This window comes from Salmo salar, chromosome 18 (assembly GCF_965601325.2).
Source record: "Salmo salar chromosome 18, fSalSal1, whole genome shotgun sequence".
Taxonomy (NCBI): Eukaryota; Metazoa; Chordata; class Actinopteri; order Salmoniformes; family Salmonidae; genus Salmo; species Salmo salar.
In genome coordinates, this window is record NC_138308.1 from 84,849,112 (window position 1) to 84,869,691 (window position 20,580).

The window sequence follows — 20,580 nt, forward strand, 5'->3', positions numbered from 1 at the left end:
TCGAAGTACGGTAATGGAATATTTAGAATTTTTTAGTCACGAATTGCGCCATGCGCACGACCCTGATTTACCATTTCGGATAGTGTCTGGGACGTCGCTATTCGGATATAACGATGGATTATTTTGGACCAAACCAACATTTGTTATTGAAGTAGCAGTCCTGGGAGTGCATTCTGACTAAGACAACAAAAGGTAATCAAACTTTTATAATAGTAAATCTGATATTGGTGAGTTCTAAACTTGCCGGGTGTCTAAATAGCTAGCCCGTGATGGCTGGGCTATGTACTTAGAATATTGCAAAATGTGCTTTCACCAAAAAGCTATTTTAAAATCGGACATATCGAGTGCATAGAGGAGTTCTGTATCTATAATTCTTAAAATAATTGTTATGCTTTTTGTGAACGTTTATCGTGAGTAATTTAGTAAATTGTTAGCAAATTCCCCGGAAGTTTGCGGGGGGTATGCTAGTTCTGGACGTCACATGCTAATGTAAAAAGCTGTTTTTTGATATAAATATGAACTTGATTGAACAAAACATGCATGTATTGTATAACATAATGTCCTAGGTGTGTCATCTGATGAAGATCATCAAAGGTTAGTGCTGCATTTAGCTGTCTTCTCGGTTTTTGTGACATTATATGCTAGCTTGAAAAATGGGTGTCTGATTATTTCTGGCTTGGTACTCTGCTGACTTAATCTAATGTTTTGCTTTCGCTGTAAAGCCTTTTTGAAATCGGACAGTGTGGTTAGATAAAGGAGAGTCTTGTCTTTAAAATGCTGTGAAATAGTCATATGTTTGAAAAATTGAAGTTTTTGTATTTTTGAGGAATTTGTAATTCGCGCCACGCCTATCATTGGATATTGGAGCAGGTGTTCCGCTAGCGGAACGTCTAGATGTAAGAGGTTTTTAAACATCAAAAACATTAATGCATGTTACAATATTGTACACGCTGTTTTTAAAAAGGTCTGTACTAAATATTATGAATTAAATAAAATGGTTTTAAAGCTGTATCTCACCTTTAACGGAGGGACTATGCATTTTTCGAGCCATCCACAGGCATGGCTTGAGAAAAAAGAATTCCGGAACGACATGTGCGTGCGCTGGGGGTGTGTGCGTGTGAGGGAGGGTAATTGTGTGTGTGTGTTTCAAAACAAAAAGGGGGGTGTGTCTCTGCATGGATGGCTTTTGAAACCAGAAAAAGTGTGTGTAAGTTTGTTTAGGATTGGGTGCGTCTCTTCAATTGGGCTAGGCACTTTCAATTTTATTACCACACGAGCCTTTCAAATACGTATTTATATCACCCCTCAAGCATTTGGGGGCTAAAAAGTGAAAAAGCCCAGGCATAAGATATCGGGTCTAGACGGCCTCCTATGGGTTTAAAACATATGTTATTTTCTAATCAGCGCCCCCCAAAGCTGTGCTATGAAGCATAAACGCAATATCTGCAGACCGAATATGTCGAGACACCCGCCTGTGGTTTTTGGGTCTCTAGACATTCGGGGGTACTTTATATGACCCTTTTAGGCATACAGGATGTCGACCGAAAAAACGGCACCCCCAGCTCTGTAAACTCATTGCAGAATCGTGAAACTAGCCAGTCGGTACGACAGCCTAAAGCGCAACTCAAGACTCGCGGCCAACAGACAGAAGAGTTATCAGGCTAACAGATAATCGCGGAATCGGTCCTAATGGAGCTTTCTGAAGGTGAGTTAGTGAAAATAATATATTAGATATGTAGGTTAGATTTTTTCAGGGAATTGTATGGATATTAAACATTTGATATCGCTATTCTAAAACGGATGGACAATGATTTTGGGGTAATATGTCAAATGCACGTATTCTCATATTTAAAAAATGTATATATTTCGTATAAATACCTGTTAATATTATGATATTCTGTATGATACCCAGAGGCTACCTGGGCATAATTGCTTGCAAGTGCATTGCGCAGAATCCCCATGGCCGAAAAGGTACTTCTTCAAGAAACGGCCCTACACGGACAAGGTATGAAGCCATTATATATGTTATTAGTAATACATAGTTTATTATAATTTATACATTTTTTATGATTGAATATGTTAAAACAATGACAAATAATGTTTTTTCAGACTCCAACGAGAAAGTCTAAAGCCCCCGGTTTCCGCGATTCGTCAGAACAGCCCACGTCAAAAAATCCGAGGTAATTTAATTATGTATTGTTAATATATAGTATTATATCTGAAATGTATTTGACATTTTAACCTAATATATTACATGTTTAACAATCTATTTCATGTACATATTATTTTCTTTCAGACTCCTCCCCGGCGTATAATGGCACAGAAGAACATACACACCGAGAACACGCGGCGGATTTCGGCGTGCCGGACATTCACAATAACGAAACCGGATGATTTCAACGTTTTAAATGACATTTCACAGGTAGACGACTGGATAAGCAACAAACCGTTTAAAAAACGCAAATACCGGCTCTAAAAAACAGTTACCGAAATGGACGTGTCAATAATTGAGACAGTTGAAAGCCTTTTGGCGAAAATACCCACCGATCTACAAGCTTTAATTGAACGGATGAACGAGGGTGGGGTATCAGACATCATTCCGATAGACGAAAATCTATTTTCCCAAATTCCCGCCGACCTAATTGAAATAATTAAACATATGAACGAGTCAGGAACAACTGATGAAAACCAATTATCGCAAATCCCGCCCGCCCTAGTTTTTTTTAATAAACCAGATGAACGAGAGCCTGAGATCTTCTACACCGGAACCCGCACACACCCCGCCATTAACTCCCATGTCAGAAGAGTCTGTAACGCAATATGATGTTTTTGAGGAATTGGAAAATTGTCTAATAAATCAGGAGGGAGATGGTCTTGATAGAAGTGTCAGGGTTGTGTACAGAAATAAATTCAGCAATACAGAGATTAGACAGTTTTTCAATTTCACATGGATGAATCAAAATCTCGATTATGCGTTTTTTTACATGATGATTTTGGATACTCTGAACGAACTGTTAGAAAGGGCAAGAGATTATGGCGAACCTCGTGATGTCTTACAGTTGGAAATTTGTGGAGATAGCATGCAAAACACTGTATCTCTTATTTTACCCAATGGTGAAGCAGATCTTGAACAATTTATAGCCCTGCTGGAACGACTTGTTCAATCAAATTTATCCGTCATAGCCGATAGGTCGCTAGAGCTTATAGTGCAAATAATACGGCAACCCCTGGGTGGTGGGGGTCAGAGAAGGAAACTTGATAGCCTAATGCAATCAGAAATCATAAACAATAAAAGGGCATGCCTCATAAACGTTCACAATCCTGGTAATAAGCTATGCTTTGCAATAGGCCTAGCACATTTACTTAACCCTGGATGTACGGATCTAGAGGCGTTACAAAAGGCTAGAGAGCTTCAAAATGCTGTCGGTCTGGGCATACAGGATGCAGTGGCATTCTCTGACATAGTCAAATTTGAAAACTTTCTGAACATCAAGATTGTGGTTTTGTACCATAGTAGAGCTAATGCTTCTCTCTTGAAATTCCAAAACAACTCCCAACCTCATCCTCAGATTGTGTACTTTTATGTGCAAAACGACCATTACTATGCAGTTACCAACATCGGAGCGTTTCTAGGCGCACCGTATGTGTGTCCAGCCTGTCATACCGGCTACACCCGAAAGGGGGGGCACTCGTGCCGTTATAACTGTTCCGTATGTCTGGATGAAAATTGTCCGATGCAGCCCTTAAACCTGACACCCTGTGCCGATTGTCACAGGACATGCCGTTCGGCCTACTGTTACGAAAAACACAAAATTGAAACATGGCACCCCAAGGCCTGTAAATCTGTAAGCAGTTGTGATATTAACAGGAAATGCCCAAAATGTCAATGCAATTACAACCTTAAAATAGACAGCCCTAAACCTCATGTGTGTGGAATCATACATTGCCCATTCTGTAAAGGGCCTTTGAAAAGCAGAGACTCTGAAGTGGTTCAAGAAGTGCCACACGAGTGTTATATTCAACCCTTGGCTGAAGATGAACATTCAGAGAAATACGTTTTTTAGGATTTTTGTATCTTCCATGATGTTCAAGGGGGATAAGCGGTCAGCCGAGGGACCCAATTGTGCACTCCTCTTTATAAAACACTTCAGAAAACCCCAGTACAGAAACTTCACGTTTATAGCGCACAATTCTAGAGCATATGATTCGTACCTTCTTTTGAACCCTCTGATACAGCAAGGCGTTGCACCCAGTGTCATAGCTCAGGGGTAGTAAAATCTTGTGTTTTGTAGACCCCGCTTTCAACCAGAGATACATTGACAGTTTAAGCTTCTTACCCATGAGATTGGCTCAAATGCCTGAGGCCTTGGGTTTTGAGAACTCTGTGAAAGGTTGGTTTCCCCATTTTTTTACATCTGAGGAGAATCTACACTATATAGGATCTTATCCGAGACCCGAAATGTACGGTTGTGATCAAATGTCTCCCAAAGAGCGAGAGAGATTCATGACATGGTAGGAGACGGTATGTCACAGCACTTTTGATTTCCACAAAGAGATGGAGTCATACTGTGACAACGACGTGGTTATCCTTCGCGAGGGGTGCCTCAGATTCAGAGCAGAGGTCATCAAAGATGCAGGCATTGACCCCTGGAGTTGTACAACTATTGCATCGGCATGCATGAAAACCTATCGTACACACTTTCTATCTACAGCATCTATAGCTATCCCCTCGCCTGACAACTACCGACGCCAATTCAAGTCATACTCTAGTGGCTCCATTCAGTGGTTGGAGTACTTTGCCCAGGATAAAGACATTTTTATTCAACATGCTTTGAATAGGGGTGAGAAGGCGTTTGGGCCTTATCATGTAGATGGATACACACAGATTGACGGTGTTGAGACCGTGTTTGAGTACAACAGTTGTTTCTTCCACGGGTGTAAATCTTGCTTTGAGCCACAGGCCTTGTGTGTCCTAACCCAAAATACTTTTGGTGAAATGTACCTAGAGTTTCAAGACAAATTGGAATCTTTACAGGCTACTTATGGTTTGAAAGTGAATGTTATGTGGGAGCATGAGTGGACCGCACTCAAAAAGTCTGATCCTCATGTTCGAGCTTTCCTTTCCAGCTTTGACACACCCGAACCCTTGGAGCCACGACAGGCCCTGTATGGAGGCCGTACCAATGCTTTGACCTTACGGTATGTAGCGCAACCAGACGACACTATAGGTTATGTAGATTTTACATCTCTTTATCCTCATGTAATGAGTTCCTCATGCTATCCTATGGGGCATCTTGAAATTATTCACCGCGACATTGACTTACCCCAAAACTATTTTGGTCTGATCAAAGCAACTGTCTACCCACCTAGGGGTTTGTTTATACCAGTGTTGCCTTACAAGGGACCTCAAGGAAAACTTTTCTTTCCCCTATGTCGCACCTGCAGTGAAAACAACAACCAGGAAAAGCCTTGTGATCACTCAGATCAGGAAAGAGCCCTTACAGCTGTCTGGGTTCCACCTGAATTCACAAAGGCTCTAGAGAAGGGGTATCGTGTGGCCAAAATCTTTGAAGTGTGGAACTTTTCCAGGAAATCAGACACTCTTTTTAAAGAGTACATCAAGACCTTGTTGAGATGCAAGCAAATGGCTTCAGGCTATCCTGCATCGGTCACAGATCAAGAGAGCAAAGACAAGTACATTCAAGACTATCATGACAGAGAAGGCATACTTCTTGACCCCAACCGAATAGAGGTCAACAAGACCAAACGAAATGTGTCAAAATTTTACTTAAACTCGCTTTGGGGAAGCTTTCGCAGAGATGCAATATGCTAACAACATCGATCATTAAAGACCCCGAAGAATTTTTGGAATTTGTTTTTTCGGACCAATACGAAATTTCACATTTTTCATTCTTGAGTCAAGACATTGCCCTGGTGCAATGGAGACGTAACAAGAAGTGGGTTCTACCCCTGGGTAATGTAAATGTGTTTCTTGCAGCATTTACCACGGCCTATGGCCGACTTGAACTGTACTCCCTCATGGAGCAGCTTCAGAGGAGGGTTCTTTACCATGACACAGACTCTGTGGTCTATGTAAGCAAACAGGGTGACTGGACCCCCCCACTTAGCAACTATCTGGGTGGTTTAACGAGTGAACTCAAAGATGGCGACCATATCACAGAAGGGACTTCCTGTGGGCCCAAAAGCTATGCTTTTAGGACTAAAGACAATCACGTGGTGTTGAAAGCCAAAGGCGTGACTCAAAACTACGAAAATGCCCCGCGTGTAAACTTGGAATCAATCACACGCTTGGTCGAGGGGTTCATAAACGATCGGAATAGTGACTTGGAGATTTTGAGCTCCTACAAAAAAATTGTTAGGGATAAAAAGGGCTTCCATCTCAGGAATGCCCCACTTACTAAAAGATTCAGGGTAGTCTATGACAAGAGACTGCTTTTACCTAATGGGACCACACTGCCCTTTGGCTACTGACTTATGCTACAAGCCCCAGTGTGTCTTAAAGCTTAAGATATAATGGCTGCTGTAGAAGGTTTTGACCCCAGGTTGCAACTCACATTTTCGGCCTTAATCGCAGGCCCCTCCAACAGTGGTAAAACATGTTTTGTAAAAAGTATTTTAGACAATTCTGAACATGTGTTATCTCAGAAGCCTGACAATATTGTGTGGTGTTATTCATGTTATCAACCTATGTATGATGAATTGTTGAAGAAAATAAAAATCAAGTTTGTTGAAGGAATACCTGAATCCCTGTCTGATGATGAACTTTTACCTCCTCATAAAAACAATCTGCTGGTTTTGGACGATATGCTATTTGCAGGTAGCGAACATCCTGAAATTGCACGAGCTTTTACCCAATATACTCATCATAGAAACCTGTCCGTGCTTTACTTGGTGCAGAATGTGTTTCACCAAGGTAAAAACCGCCGTACCATTAGTTTGAACGCCAATTACATGGTTTTGTTAAAAAACCCTAGAGACAAACTACAAATTAACACTCTAGCTCAGCAGATGTACCAGGGAAGGAAATTCTACTTTATGGATAGCTATGAGGACGCTACCAAAGCGCCATTTTCTTATTTAATCGTGGATTTAAAAGCAAATACTCCAGAACACCTGAGGCTCCGAACAGGCCTGTTCCCGTGGGAGTGGCCGGCTGCGTACATTCCTAAAAAGTAACCGCTATGTCTCTGCGTTTAAAAAGAAACCTGCCCCTCTTGAGAAGCCTAGTTGGGGCTACAGCTAAAGAACGGAAGGCCATCTTGGATCACGGTTCTTCAGATCTCATATTATCCCTATGTGAGATTGCTTTGAATCTTCTCAAAGGGCGCATTCCACTCACCCTGACCCAATTAAAAACATTAAAGAGACAAAAGACCGCGATCAAACTCTTTGCCAATAAAAGAGCCAGTCTTCGAAAGAAAAGACATAGCCTACAACAGTCTGGGGGTTTCCTTCTGCCGTTGCTAACTATAGCCGTGCCCTTCATCACCAGCCTTATTGCTGCTAGACGTGGGGGTTGAACACAGAGTGTGATGGCAAATAAAATGTACTTGGTGCCTCAACAAGAGCTGGATAGACTTAAAAAACAAATGCAGGGTCCTGAAAATATCAGACAAACAGTGGAAAATTATTTGGATACGGCCATGAAGGATATTTTGAACCGAAAAGGATTGAACCCCTATGATAAGGTTAAAAAATACACAAACCTCTTGCAAAGGTATTTGACCTTGGTAAAACAAGGTGAGAGAGATACCAACCATTTAACGCTTTCCCTACCTGAACCTTTTAAAGATGACGTGCCTAGAGAGAGCCATGCCCCTGTAATGCCTGTACCTGCGATCTTACCGGCTGAAGATCAAATGCACGTTGAAGATAATGTTATGCATGACATGTTGACACATGTTCCGGCACGTAACAGGAAAAATGCTAGATACATTATGAACAAGCTAAAAGACTCAAAGGGGACCGCTACTTGGAATGACAAAGGAGAGTTTATCCTTCAGGGCGCTGTTGTCAAGGGTTCCCATATGCTTGACTTGCTTAAAAGTACCACGGCAGCCCACAAGGTTGCTGATGACAGAAGACCACCAGGGTGGCGTCAGTTTCTTAAGGCCCTGGCAATCCTCAACATTCCCCTCTCGGGGGTACCTAACCATAAGCTTCGTCAACAGATTCAAGCTTTAAAACAAAACCCTTCACCGAGCTACAGCACCCCTAAAGATGCCCCAACAAACCCTCCCCCCTATGAAGGGGATGATGATGACTAATTTAGCCCCATGAACGCCTCCGGACCTTTTCCTAATCCCGATCTCTCGGGGTGGTTAGACTTTTGAATGAATTTTGAATTACTTTTGATTGACTTTTGAATGACTTTTGAACGACTATGATTAAATTCAATAAAGTTTATTAGAAAAATTAAGCAATTTAACATTTGTGGCATTCTTGAAACATTTGTCGTGAGCATATGCCTTGATTACACGGTCTTAAAGGACACATATTTGAACACTTTTCATATTTTCTAACAAAACAATCTACAACGGCGTCATTACTTCTTAAATCATCATTATAAAGAGACATAACATCTTCAAAAGAAACTCCACGGGCTTTTGACACGGGTAGAATACACAGTGTTGACCACATGTAGTGGAAAGTTTATCTTGCACTTGTTTGATGCTGTAGTAGATCTTTGATCCGTTTTTGGTCAAAAAATCTTTAATAGATTTGGGAAAATGTGAAAAACCGGGGGGAAAGCCGTAGGAATCAAAAAAAGTTTCGATTTTTCTTCATCCTTCATCTTCTAGTGTCACAGCTAGCCAGTGTTCACCCGGCATGTGTTTAGGATGGGTATTGACAATAAACATGGCCGGCCGCTCAGGCCATTTCTCAATAGGTAGTTCATCACAAGCCCACACTCCATAAAATTGTTTTCCAATCAAGCGGGTCATGAGCCCCTCCAACTCTTGGGTATTCATGTCTTTGCTCAACGATCCTTAATAATAATCCACTAAGACCTGTCTTCGGGCATTCACTTCCAAGATTGAATCAGAGCACGCATAAACAATCATGCTAACTGTACAGGCTAAAGGTGTACGGAAACGCATTTCCAGCCTGAGCTTACCTTGGGACACCACAGACAGATTTCCTGAGGTGTCATCATCAGGGAATAAATTGAAAGCATACAATGTGTAACCCGCTGCAAAATCATTTCTGTCAATAGGTAAAGACAGATCTTTTAGATGCCTCCCGGTAGCCAGGAATAGATTGTAAAATTCTCGCACAGATACGTTGTTATTAAATTGCGGTTGGAAAGCCTTAGCAGGGACCTGACGTCCGTCCTCTGCATTGAAGTGTTGAAAATTAAATGTTTTTTTATGTAAGCTGCCCGTATTAGAGGCGTGATCAACCAAACCTATAACCACGTAGCGGGGTAAAGGGCCTAGAAAAAGGTTTTCTTGACTGCAGATTCTACTGCCCACAGGTATGCTAAAGGTTTTCATGGTAATTCTTTGGAGAGGGTAAAGGGCATTTCCTTTCATCAAAGCCTGTGTGTGACCCAGACGAACTGCCGGAGATACAGACACTTTTTTAATAAAAAGCGTTGCCCCCAACACTTTTAAACTAAAGTCACATCAGACAAAACTCATCCTTGGCCCTGGTTAATTTGAGTCTTAAATCAACCGAATTTAAGAGTAAACATTCTTGAAAGAAAATGTCAGAGTGTATAGGTCCTAGCAGATGAAACTCTCGAGATTCGGCATAGTAGCGAGCGCGTGCCTCCAGTCCTTTGTTTGCACCGGTGGAAGGGTCTATCGATTCCATAGAGACTCCTGCAGTATCCTTGCTAAACAGCCCGGTGCTGAATTATGTCTTGAGAGTGTCTTCGGAGTAGTTGAGTAAACACTCCATGATGGCCCTATAGGGGTATGTGGCACTGCTTTGACTGATTAGGCGTTCACCCAAAGTCACATCCACTTGGGAGAAGATGGTGGCCAAGGGGTAATTAATGAGACTCACTTTGGCATCGTTTGCAATATTAGTACCATCTCTTTTGGTCACTTTTAGACGTAAATGCACCAAGGTGTTGTTGAGGTCCAGATAGTTGTCACCGTGGCCTGGTATGAAAAATTCTATAGGCCCGTTGTCGGTAATGGCTGAGAGTGGGGCTATCTCCACATAACTGGACCTGTCTATTGAATGTTGGGTTAAGGGGGCCGTGAAAAGATCGAGCTCTGTCTTTATAGCTTCAGAGGACATGCGGTGTAAAAGAGCCATGTTTCTTGGTTCTTTTAGAAAATACTTCCGAGTATTCTTTTTGGCGTTTTAGGTCCAAACCTCCTCACTTTACCACGTCTTTGACTTACTGAGTTTCTTTTAACGGTTATCCTCTGCTTTTTAGGGGCTGGCCTGCGTCTTATACCCGGAGGTCTCTTTTTTGGTCTTCGAGACAACATCATAAGCCCCGAGCCTTCTTGATGCTCGGCATCTGGTGACGCCCTTCGGTTCATAGCATTGGCTACAACCTCACTTACTATATTTTTAGCCGCTGATTTTAAATGCTGTTTGGCTATGCTGAGGCCTCTCTTCATAAACGGTAAAACCATCCTAAAGAGGTTACGAAATATACCGCCTATCCCCGAACCGTACATGGTCGGGGATCCATGATAGCCGGGTAATCCATTACCCACTTGATCAACATAGTATGAGACGTAGCGGTTAGGGTCGAGATGGTGGTTGTGTTCCATAACCATTTTAATTTATTTGTATTATGTTTATAAAAAATAAAATAAAATAAAATAAAAATAATAATATATATAATACTAATAATATATTATATATGTAGAGAGGTTTTGGAGGGCCTAAAGTGGAGTTTTACAATCGTTTTACCATAAGTAAATTCGATGTTTTCGTTCTGATCCGTTTTAACCTCTATGGGCTAGGCGGGACGAATTCGTCCCACCTACGTAACAGCCAGTTGAAGCCTGTGGCGCGATTTTCAAATACCTTAAAAATCCTATTACTTCAATTTCTCAAACATATGACTATTTTACAGCTATTTAAAGACAAGACTCTCGTTAATCTAACCACACTGTCCGATTTCAAAAAGGCTTTACAACGAAAGCAAAACATTAGATTATGTCAGCAGAGTACCAAGCCAGAAATAATCAGACACCCATTTTTCAAGCTAGCATATAATGTCACAAAAACCCAGAAGACAGCTAAATGCAGCACTAACCTTTGATGATCTTCATCAGATGACACACCTAGGACATTATGTTATACAATACATGCATGTTTTGTTCAATCAAGTTCATATTTATATCAAAAAACAGCTTTTTACATTAGCATGTGACGTTCAGAACTAGCATACCCCCCGCAAACTTCCGGCGAATTTACTAACAATTTACTAAATTACTCACGATAAACGTTCACAAAAAGCATAACAATTATTTTAAGAATTATAGATACATTACTCCTCTATGCACTCGATATGTCCGATTTTAAAATAGCTTTTCGGTGAAAGCACATTTTGCAATATTCTAAGTACATAGCCCGGCATCACAGGGCTAGCTATTTAGACACCCAGCAGGTTTAGCACTCACCAATATCAGATTTACTATTAGAAAAATAGTCTTACCTTTCCTGTTCTTCGTCAGAATGCACTCCCAGGACTTCTACTTCAATAACAAATGTAGGTTTGGTCCAAAATAATCCATAGTTATGTTCCAACAGCGACGTTTTGTTCGTGCGTCCCAGACACTATCCCAATGGTAAATAACGGTCGTGCGCACGGCGCATTTCGTGACAAAAGATTTCTAAATATTTCATTACCGTACTTCGAAGCATGTCAACCGCTGTTTAAAATAAATTTTTATGCCATTTTTCTCGTAAAAAAGCGATAATATTCCGACCGGGAATCTGCAATTAGATAAACAGCCGCAGGAAAATATATCACTGGGTCGAATCGGGCACGCGCCTAATTCCATTGTCCTCTGATGGGCCACTTGGCAAAGGCGATTATGTGTTTCAGCCTGAGGCTGCCTCGTCATCGTTCAGGTTTTTCCCGGGCTCTGAGAGCCTATTGGAGCCCTAGGAAATGTCACATTACAGCTAAGATCCTGACTCTTCAATAAACAGAAGCAAGAACAACAACACCTTGTCAGACAGGCCACTTCCTGCATGAAACCTTCTCAGGTTTTTGCCTGCCAAATGAGTTCTGTTATACTCACAGACACCATTCAAACAGTTTTAGAAACTTTAGGGTGTTTTCTATCCATATGTAATACTGGGTAGGAGTGGTAACCAGATTAAATCGGGTACGTTTTTTATCCGGACGTGAAAATACTGCCCCCTATCCCAAACAGGTTAAGCTCAACCAGAATGTTCTCAATATATTTCTTGCTTACAGGTACGTAGTGTGGCTTGTCGTAAATGACAGTGACTATCCCGCCATCCTTTCCCTCTATATGAACTGTTCTCAGGAGGGGCACACAACTGTCTCCTACCCTCTGATATGATATGATGTCGGTATACACAAATATGTTGTAAAACCCTGCATGTATATCCGCAGGGAGTGGGGCTAATTTATCTTTCACATACGTCCATTTATTGGGAACCAGCCCTAACATGTAGGCTAAATTACCGGTGGTCTTTATACCCCTATCCGCAGTCCCTGAGATTTGTACACGTTTATGAATAGGGTTGTAGTTCAAGAGTATTTCCGTGTTGTTCTGGGTTAGGAGTTCATTCAACTCTGAGACGATCCTGTCGACGGTTCTATAGAACCCTTTTTTAATCTTTATAAGTTTCGCAGGTTCCGCAGGTTGCAATAAAAATCCCGGTCCTTCTCTTTGATATTATACCAGCTGTGGGGGTATGTCATCTCACTGAGACATACTTCCCAGGCCTCAGATAACTCTATAGGCTTTGGAAAATTGGTTGTATAATTCGAACTTTGGTTCTTACGATATATGTGTGCAGACGCATTACTGGGGAGGGTCAGGTAGAAGCCGCTGTGTTCCATGATGCACTCCTGTGTACACGCAAATGACGGTGTATTTATCATGCCTGAGGGTTTAAGTTAACCCCCGATGCCTCCACCACATCTTGCTCTAAAACCCAACTGTTAAACTTTTGGGGCCAGTTTTTCCAATGGACCAACACCCATTTTTTACCCCTTTCTCTCTTATGATCTAGAATCTCCTCCACGTGAAAGACTTTGTCTTTAACCATCTGTACCTTCTGTAGTTCCTTCTCATAAAACGATCCCTCTATAAGCTCCCCATCATAATCTTTTATTTTGTAGACAGGGGGTATGCGAGGTAGACATTCGGTAACGGTGAACACTTTGTCATTATAACCTTGCTCATATTTCTTGTCGAAAACACCCCTCAACTTTGATATACGTACCATGTCCCCCACTATGAATTTAAATCATTTTTTTTCTTACGGCGAAGGGGGAACAAACCATACAGATTTTTAAAGACTTGAAAAGTGTTTTCAGAAGAGACCTCTGCGGGCTTCATCCTTATACTCTTATGGTAGCTGTAGTTGTAACCCTTTACTAAATCTTGAACTCTTTCGATATATCTATGCGTGTTGTGAGCTGTAAAATAACTCCACATCCGCTCCTTCAGAGTTCTGTTAAAGCGTTCGACAACTGAAGCTTTCAAATCCGAGCCTGTGGCAAAATGTACTATATTGTGTTTCTTCGTGAGTTTCTGAAAAGTATTATAAAAAAATTATTTTCCGCCATTAGTCTGCACTTTCTTGGGGACTCGTCCTTCCTTCAAGATAGCGCCAAAGGCCCTGGACACCTCTGCCCCACTCTTATTTTTTAAGACCCTTACTAATGCTATTTTAGAGAAAATATCTATAACCGTTAGCATGTATCGATTTCCATCATTTTTATCTGCATGGGCCTGCATGTCACATAGATCCGCCTGAAACTGGGACAAGGGATGAGTAGAAAAAACTATATTTCTTGGAAATTGTTTTCGTACAGGTTTATGCAGAGTATAAGCATCCTGCGTGGCTAACCAATCATCCACTTGAGCAACGCCTAACCGGCTACCTGTTCCTTCGGCTATAGCTCTCTGTAAACGCTTCTTACCCCCTTAAGACCCAGGGTTAGTGTCACGTCCTGACCAGCAGAGGGCGTAATTGTGTTAGTTTTGGTCAGGATGTGGCAGGGTTTTTGTGTGTGTTAAGTGTTGTGTTGGTGATTGGACTCCCAATTGAAGGCAGGTGTGTTGAGTTGCCTTTGATTGGGAGTCCTATATAGTAGTGCTGTGTTGAACTTTGGGGTTGTGGGTAGTTGTTTTTGCACTGCGTTAGATAGCCTTCAAAACTGTTCTTGGCGTGAGTATCATTTATTGTTTTTTCACTGTGGATGCTCTGCGTGTTGTTTCATTAAAATAATATGAGTATCCACATACCCGCTGCGCCTTGGTCTTCTCTCCATGATGACACATGTTACAGTTAGAGGGGGTGTAATACACATTTTTCAACATCTGCTCCGCCATCCTTCCTGCCTCTCTGAGGTACAATAACGTTAATGAGCCACTTTCAAATAACGACAACATTTCAGTTTCATTTTTGTATTTTTATTTTTGAAAAAATCATGTATTACATATACAGACAATTCAGGATACTTGTCCCCGTTTTCTCAACGATCCCAGCATGCAACACCCAGTATACTTGGTTTAGATTTACAGGCTTGTGTCGCTGAATTTTTAAAACACACACATCATCTATATAAGTATATAAACAACAAATATGATACATGTTACAATTAAATGGTGTTTCAAACAAATAAAGTAAAATCTTAGACAAGTTTGTTTCTAGTTCTTCAGAATCATCCACAAGACGGGAGACCAGTTGTGTCCATTGCATACTCTCGCCCGAATGTCGTACATGATTCATGATTTGCTCCATTTTTAGCATACGCTCTACATTAGCCCATGTATTATGGGTTGTGTAGAACGATACATTGTTCACTTTATTTTCAATAATTTGATGCATCACATTTGTAAGTTTTCTCAAAAGAAAAAACATATTTATTCTCTGTCGTGGACGAATCAGAATTAGTTGGGTAACATAGATAATTAAGATGTTTTATTGGTATAATATACTTATTTGAGGTACTTGTCATTAGAAAGTGTCCATTGGACTCTGGTGTCTTTTCCGTTGCACGTCTACCTTAGTTGGGGCTCAGACACTTGGGGCCCAGAGAGGGGAGAGGTCAGACTTATCGTCATAGGAATGTGTTCTTAAACCATGTGAAGGGATGGCTGATTAATGGGGAACCAATGACTTGTCTCCACAATGTCTGTGAGCAAGTCACTCCCTCCTTTTCTTTATTGTGGGGAGGATTATGGCAGTAAATAGACCCTTGTATGTCCTCTCTTAGATCTCGCACTTATCCTGTGATAATATATGGCCTAGAGGCTCACTCCCCAGTGAGCCTGTCCAGGAGTAGGGTCAAGAGGGGGTTTGCTTGAGATGGGAGTATCTAGAGTTGACAATTGATATATGCCATTGGATGAAATAGTTCTGTTCAATACCGTACCAGGGAGGGACGGTTCTAAGGAGACCAGATACTGGGCTATACCATTAATTCTGTTGACATAGCAGTTACTGTCTGATGTGTTTTATTGATATCTGTCATACAAAACTTAACCTTTGTGAACTGTTACTAAGTATCTGTGGTTTGTCAATGTACGTTGAAGGGGGTGTATCGTTGCTATAAAAGATCCCTGTAGCCATTCTGTAATCACCTTCCTGGTTCATTCGAGAGAGTGCATTATTGAAGGTCAAGAACTTTTGCAAAAGTATCTTAAGTATTAAAGATGTAGTTTAACTCGGACTGGTGTGTTTGTAACTCTTCTCATTTGGTAATGCAGAAATTAGCCACCACATTTGGCGACGAGGATGGGATGTGAATCTTCACTTGGTGATCGCTCCTAATGACCTAGGTAAATCGTGCACGAGGGATCCCTCAAACTTGGGATCTCAGGGAAACCACACTTTGGGAACGAAGCAGATGGACCCACCTTTGATCTGAGAGGCAGCGAGCCGAGTGTATACCACATTTCGAACTTAGTTTTTAAAGAAAGAGGTGAGCAAAACACACTTGAAGTCCAGTTTTTAGAAAAGCCTCTGTTACGTGAGCTCTGAGTGTGTATTCCTTTGTGAGGGGGGCACCTTGGAGGCGTAAACAGCGCCGAGTCAGAGGAGAGCAATCTGAGAGTTTGCGGACTCAATGATACTCTGCCACTGGTCGGTTGCGGGCGACCTAGAGCCGTCCTGACACTGAATTGATCACAGTGGGGATTGATGCGGTCTGTGGGGGTGAGGGGCCAGGGTGACTGTGTGTTCTGTGTGAAACATGGTACTTGGTGAAGCTCTGTTGGAATAAGGACCTAGTTCTGAGAATGTCTGTGTGACTGTCTAAGTGACCCTCAGAGGTGGTGAATTCCAATTATTTTAAATGTGCTAGCCAGGTATGCCCTGGGTTACTCTGTGTGAGTATTTTGTTAAAGTTACCACTAGGTAATCTTTGTAGGAGCGTTCTGTGCAGGGGCGGGGGACACACGGGGGGCACACGACCCCCCCATCCTGGGAAAAATATGATTTGTCCCCCCCAATATATCACTGAAACACAACTATGTAATTTAAATAATATTAATAATACGCAATGAAAGCAATTGTGCTGATTATAGACACTTAACTTCTTGGGGCTATGTGGGACGCTAGCGTGCCACCCGTGGTGCACCCTATCAACAGCAGGTGCATTTCAAGAGCGGCAAATTTGAAACCAAATAAATGTCAAAATTCAAATCTCCTTAATCTAACCACGTTGTCCGATTTAAAAAAGGTTTTACGGCGAAAGCATAAAGTTAGATTATGTTAGGAGAGTACATTGACAATAGCTGTGTGTAATGTTTTGTCAATTCAAAGACAGGCGTCACCAAAACCATAAAACCAGCTAAAATGATGCACTAACCTTTAACAATCTCCATCAGATGACACTCCTAGGACATTATGTTAGACAATACATGCATTTTTAGTTCTATCAAGTTCATATTTATATCCAAAAACAGCGGTTTACTATGGCGTTGATGTTCAGGAAATCGTTTCCCTCCAATAACCGGCAGTCAAGTCAGCACCACAAATTAAAGAATTAAAATTAGAAAACATTGGTAAAATATTATATTGTCATTTAAAGAATTATAGATTTACATCTCTTGAACGCAATCAACTTGCCAGATTTAAAAATAACCTTACTGGGAAATCACACTTTGCAATAATCTGAGCACTGCGCCCAGAAAAATACGCTTTGCTATACAGACAAACGGCCATGTTGGAGAGATCTAAAATCGAAAATACTATGTAAATAATCCATTACCTTTGATTCTCTTCATCAGATGTCACTTCCAGGAATCCCAGGTCCATAACGAATGTAGTTTTGTTCAAAAAAGCTCATCATTTATGTCCAAAAAGCTCCGTGTTGTTAGCACATGATCTAAGCCAGCCGGACATCTCGTCATGAACGAGGGGAAAAAATATATTTACGTTCGTTCAAACATGTCAAACATTGTATAGCATAAATCATTAGTGCCTTTTTTAACCAGAACATGAATAATATTCAAGGTGGACGAATGCATTCTCTTTTATAACGTATTGGAACGAGGGTACCCAACATGAACTCGCGCGCCAGAGTCTAATCGGCCATCACCGTTCCAAGTCTCTTGTTCAGTCAGATCTCACAGTAAAAGACTCAAAACACTTTGTAAAGGCTGGTGACATCTAGTGGAAGCAATAGGAAGTGCCAAAACATTAATCAACCCCTGTGTGTTTCAATGGCATAGGCTTAAAGGTAATTCAACACATCAGGTATCCACTTCCTGTCAGAAAATGTCTCAGGGTTTTGCCTGCAAAATGAGTTCTGTTATACTCACAGACACCATTCAAACAGTTTTAGAAACTTTAGGGTGTTTTCTATCCATATATAATAAGTATATGCATATTCTAGTTACTGGGTAGGATTAGTAACCAGATTAAATCGGGTACGTTTTTTTTATCCAGCCGTAGCCCCAACAGGTTAATAGCTCGTTTTTAAGTTTCAAAAGATTGCGACCCCCCCCCACCCTTTGCCTCACAATGGTTTGATCCACTGCCAGTTCCTTAGCTTGCGAGGTAACGTAGAGGTCGTATCTACTGTCTGAAAGGCACTCAATGCACGTAACTGACGTGAGGTTAATCCAGTCAATCGCGCACACACACTAGCTGAATATGCAGAGCTAGCGCGCAAATATTAACTATTAAGCTAGCTAGTACCTATTCCATTTATGTGGCGTCGTCAAAGATGGAATCTTTGCTATCGTCAATTTATTCCAAGATCAGCATGCATGTAAGTTAATGCTTCAAAGTCCCTGTGATAAGGTTAGCGATAAACTGAACAGAACTACACTCTCTTCTACCATTGTTTTAAATATATTTAATGGTCTCGTTGCAAAAGCTAAATTGTCGCAAGGGAACTTTTATTTATATATTTTATTTCATCTTTATTTAACCCGGGTAGCAAAGATTATAGCAAACACCACTGAATTGGTGCTCGCTAGCTTTGCAAATTCAGCTATTATTAGAAGCCAGCCAATATGAAACAAACGATTAAAATTACAAAAGGTTGCAGCATATGTTGTGTAAATGGTGAACTCATACTGCTGTCAACTCTTGTCACTGCAATCCGTTTCACATTTGCTAGCTACCTTTTAGATCGAAGCCCATATAGAATGATAGAAGATAAGATGATAGAAGCCCATCTCCTACTGTAAATAACCTACATACTGTGTGTGTGTAGCCAACCAGGTAGAAAAATGGCAGAAAAAAGACGGACATCAGAGTATTTTTCAGTACACCAAAACGCAAAGTAAGAACCCTAGTAGCCTAATATCTCAAAGACTAGTTGATAAAATGTTCATAAGAAAGAAATGTAATTCTAATGGAAATGTTTCACAATGATGTCATTAGGCAGAGCAGGCAACAGATGGCACACAGACAGCAGAGTTGGGGACAGATATGCAGGGACAGACTGGCAGAGACAGGGAGTCTCAGGTAAGTTTGTTGAGTCTTTGTTTGGCAACATTATGAAAGGTTCTCCATTTTTTGTACTTGTAAAATAGGAACATAATTGGAAAATGCCATGGATACCCCCACTCTCAACTTAAACTGGTGACTGAACTAAGATTTGTTAAAGGCAATGGTATTGCTGTTGTGATTAGTTGTGTAGTTTTGGGTACCGGTACTTAGGAGTACGGCAAACACCTTATTTCTTTGGTTCCTCAATATACATTTACCATATTAAACGTAGGCTATGTGTTACAGCACTACTTTTGGTGTCCCCCTCAGGAATTGCTCTTGAGAAAATGTAATGTAATTGTCCCCTCCAAAGTTGATATCAGATTTTCGCCCCTGGTTCTGTGTGAGCGTGAGTAGGTTTACTCTGTGTGAGTAACCTTTCAATTATGTTCTGATGTTCTGTGTGAGTATCGGGCCAATCCTGTGTGGGTGATCCTTAAAGTTCTGTGTGAGTACCTAAAAGTTTCTAACATTTTATATGGATTCTGTGAAAATATGATAAATTGTATGTGTGTGTATAATCGATTACTAGAGATTTGATAAAGTAATGCTGAGAATATAATTAGATACAATTTAAACCATCCATTCGTAGACTTACGTAGGTTTTGAGTTGGTATCTTTAATGGATAATTTGATAAAGATGAGGTTTTAAGCGTTATTAAACTGTCTACAATGTTTGGGAAATTGTGCTCTAGAAACTGATTGGAGTGTGTCCACTTTTGGTTATCTTACCCTAACCATGTAACTATAAATGCTTATTGTATTATCCCCGTCTGGGTACAACAGTTGAAATAAAAATGCCCTTAAGGTCTGAAACTATTTTATTTTCCCTCCCAGTATGAGAGGAGTTGCTGGATTTATTGAATAAACCGTTTTCCATAAAGTTAGAGCGAATTAAGATGGAATCTCGACGTAATTTATAAAGTCGGACAAAGCCTTGGGTATCCATCAAACTAATTATCATTGGCTGATTTTAATATGATGAAGTAAAGTAATTGAAATGCGTTGAGAAAACATCATCTACTTTTATTAAAAGGCGCAAGATCTGTTTCCTAGTCTATGAATGTTGATTTTACTCTTTGACTGCTAATCTATTCATTTGGCATGTGAGAATCATCGCCGGAGTAACGCTTGGATTTTGAAATTAGGGCTATGTTCTGGGAATTGTCTCGGTAATACGTGCCTGATTTTACAACTACAGACAATTGTGAATGGGTTTATTTGCTGGGAGTCTGGTTCAGTTAAGTAGCATTGGTGGTACAGGGGTAGAATTGTCGCCTGCCACGTAGCAGGTCAGGGTTCGTATCCAAGGGGACTAAATGATAATTCTACTATTGATATGTTTTGCCTGGAGAGATACGGTTGCTAGCGTTTGTTTAAGATATAAATGTAACGTTTTGATAGCTTGATTAGTTTAAA

General features: G+C 40.8%; 1 long non-coding RNA gene across 1 annotated transcript; it reads left to right on the plus strand.

The window, feature by feature from the left end:
* The first annotated feature begins 961 nt into the window (after nt 1-961).
* Nucleotides 962-6,757, plus strand: LOC106591393 (uncharacterized). Its single transcript, XR_014381434.1, has 4 exons — nt 962-1,705; nt 1,913-2,005; nt 2,110-2,180; nt 2,297-6,757. It is a non-coding gene; the product is annotated as an uncharacterized LOC106591393 (long non-coding RNA).
* The last annotated feature ends 13,823 nt before the right edge of the window (nt 6,758-20,580 follow it).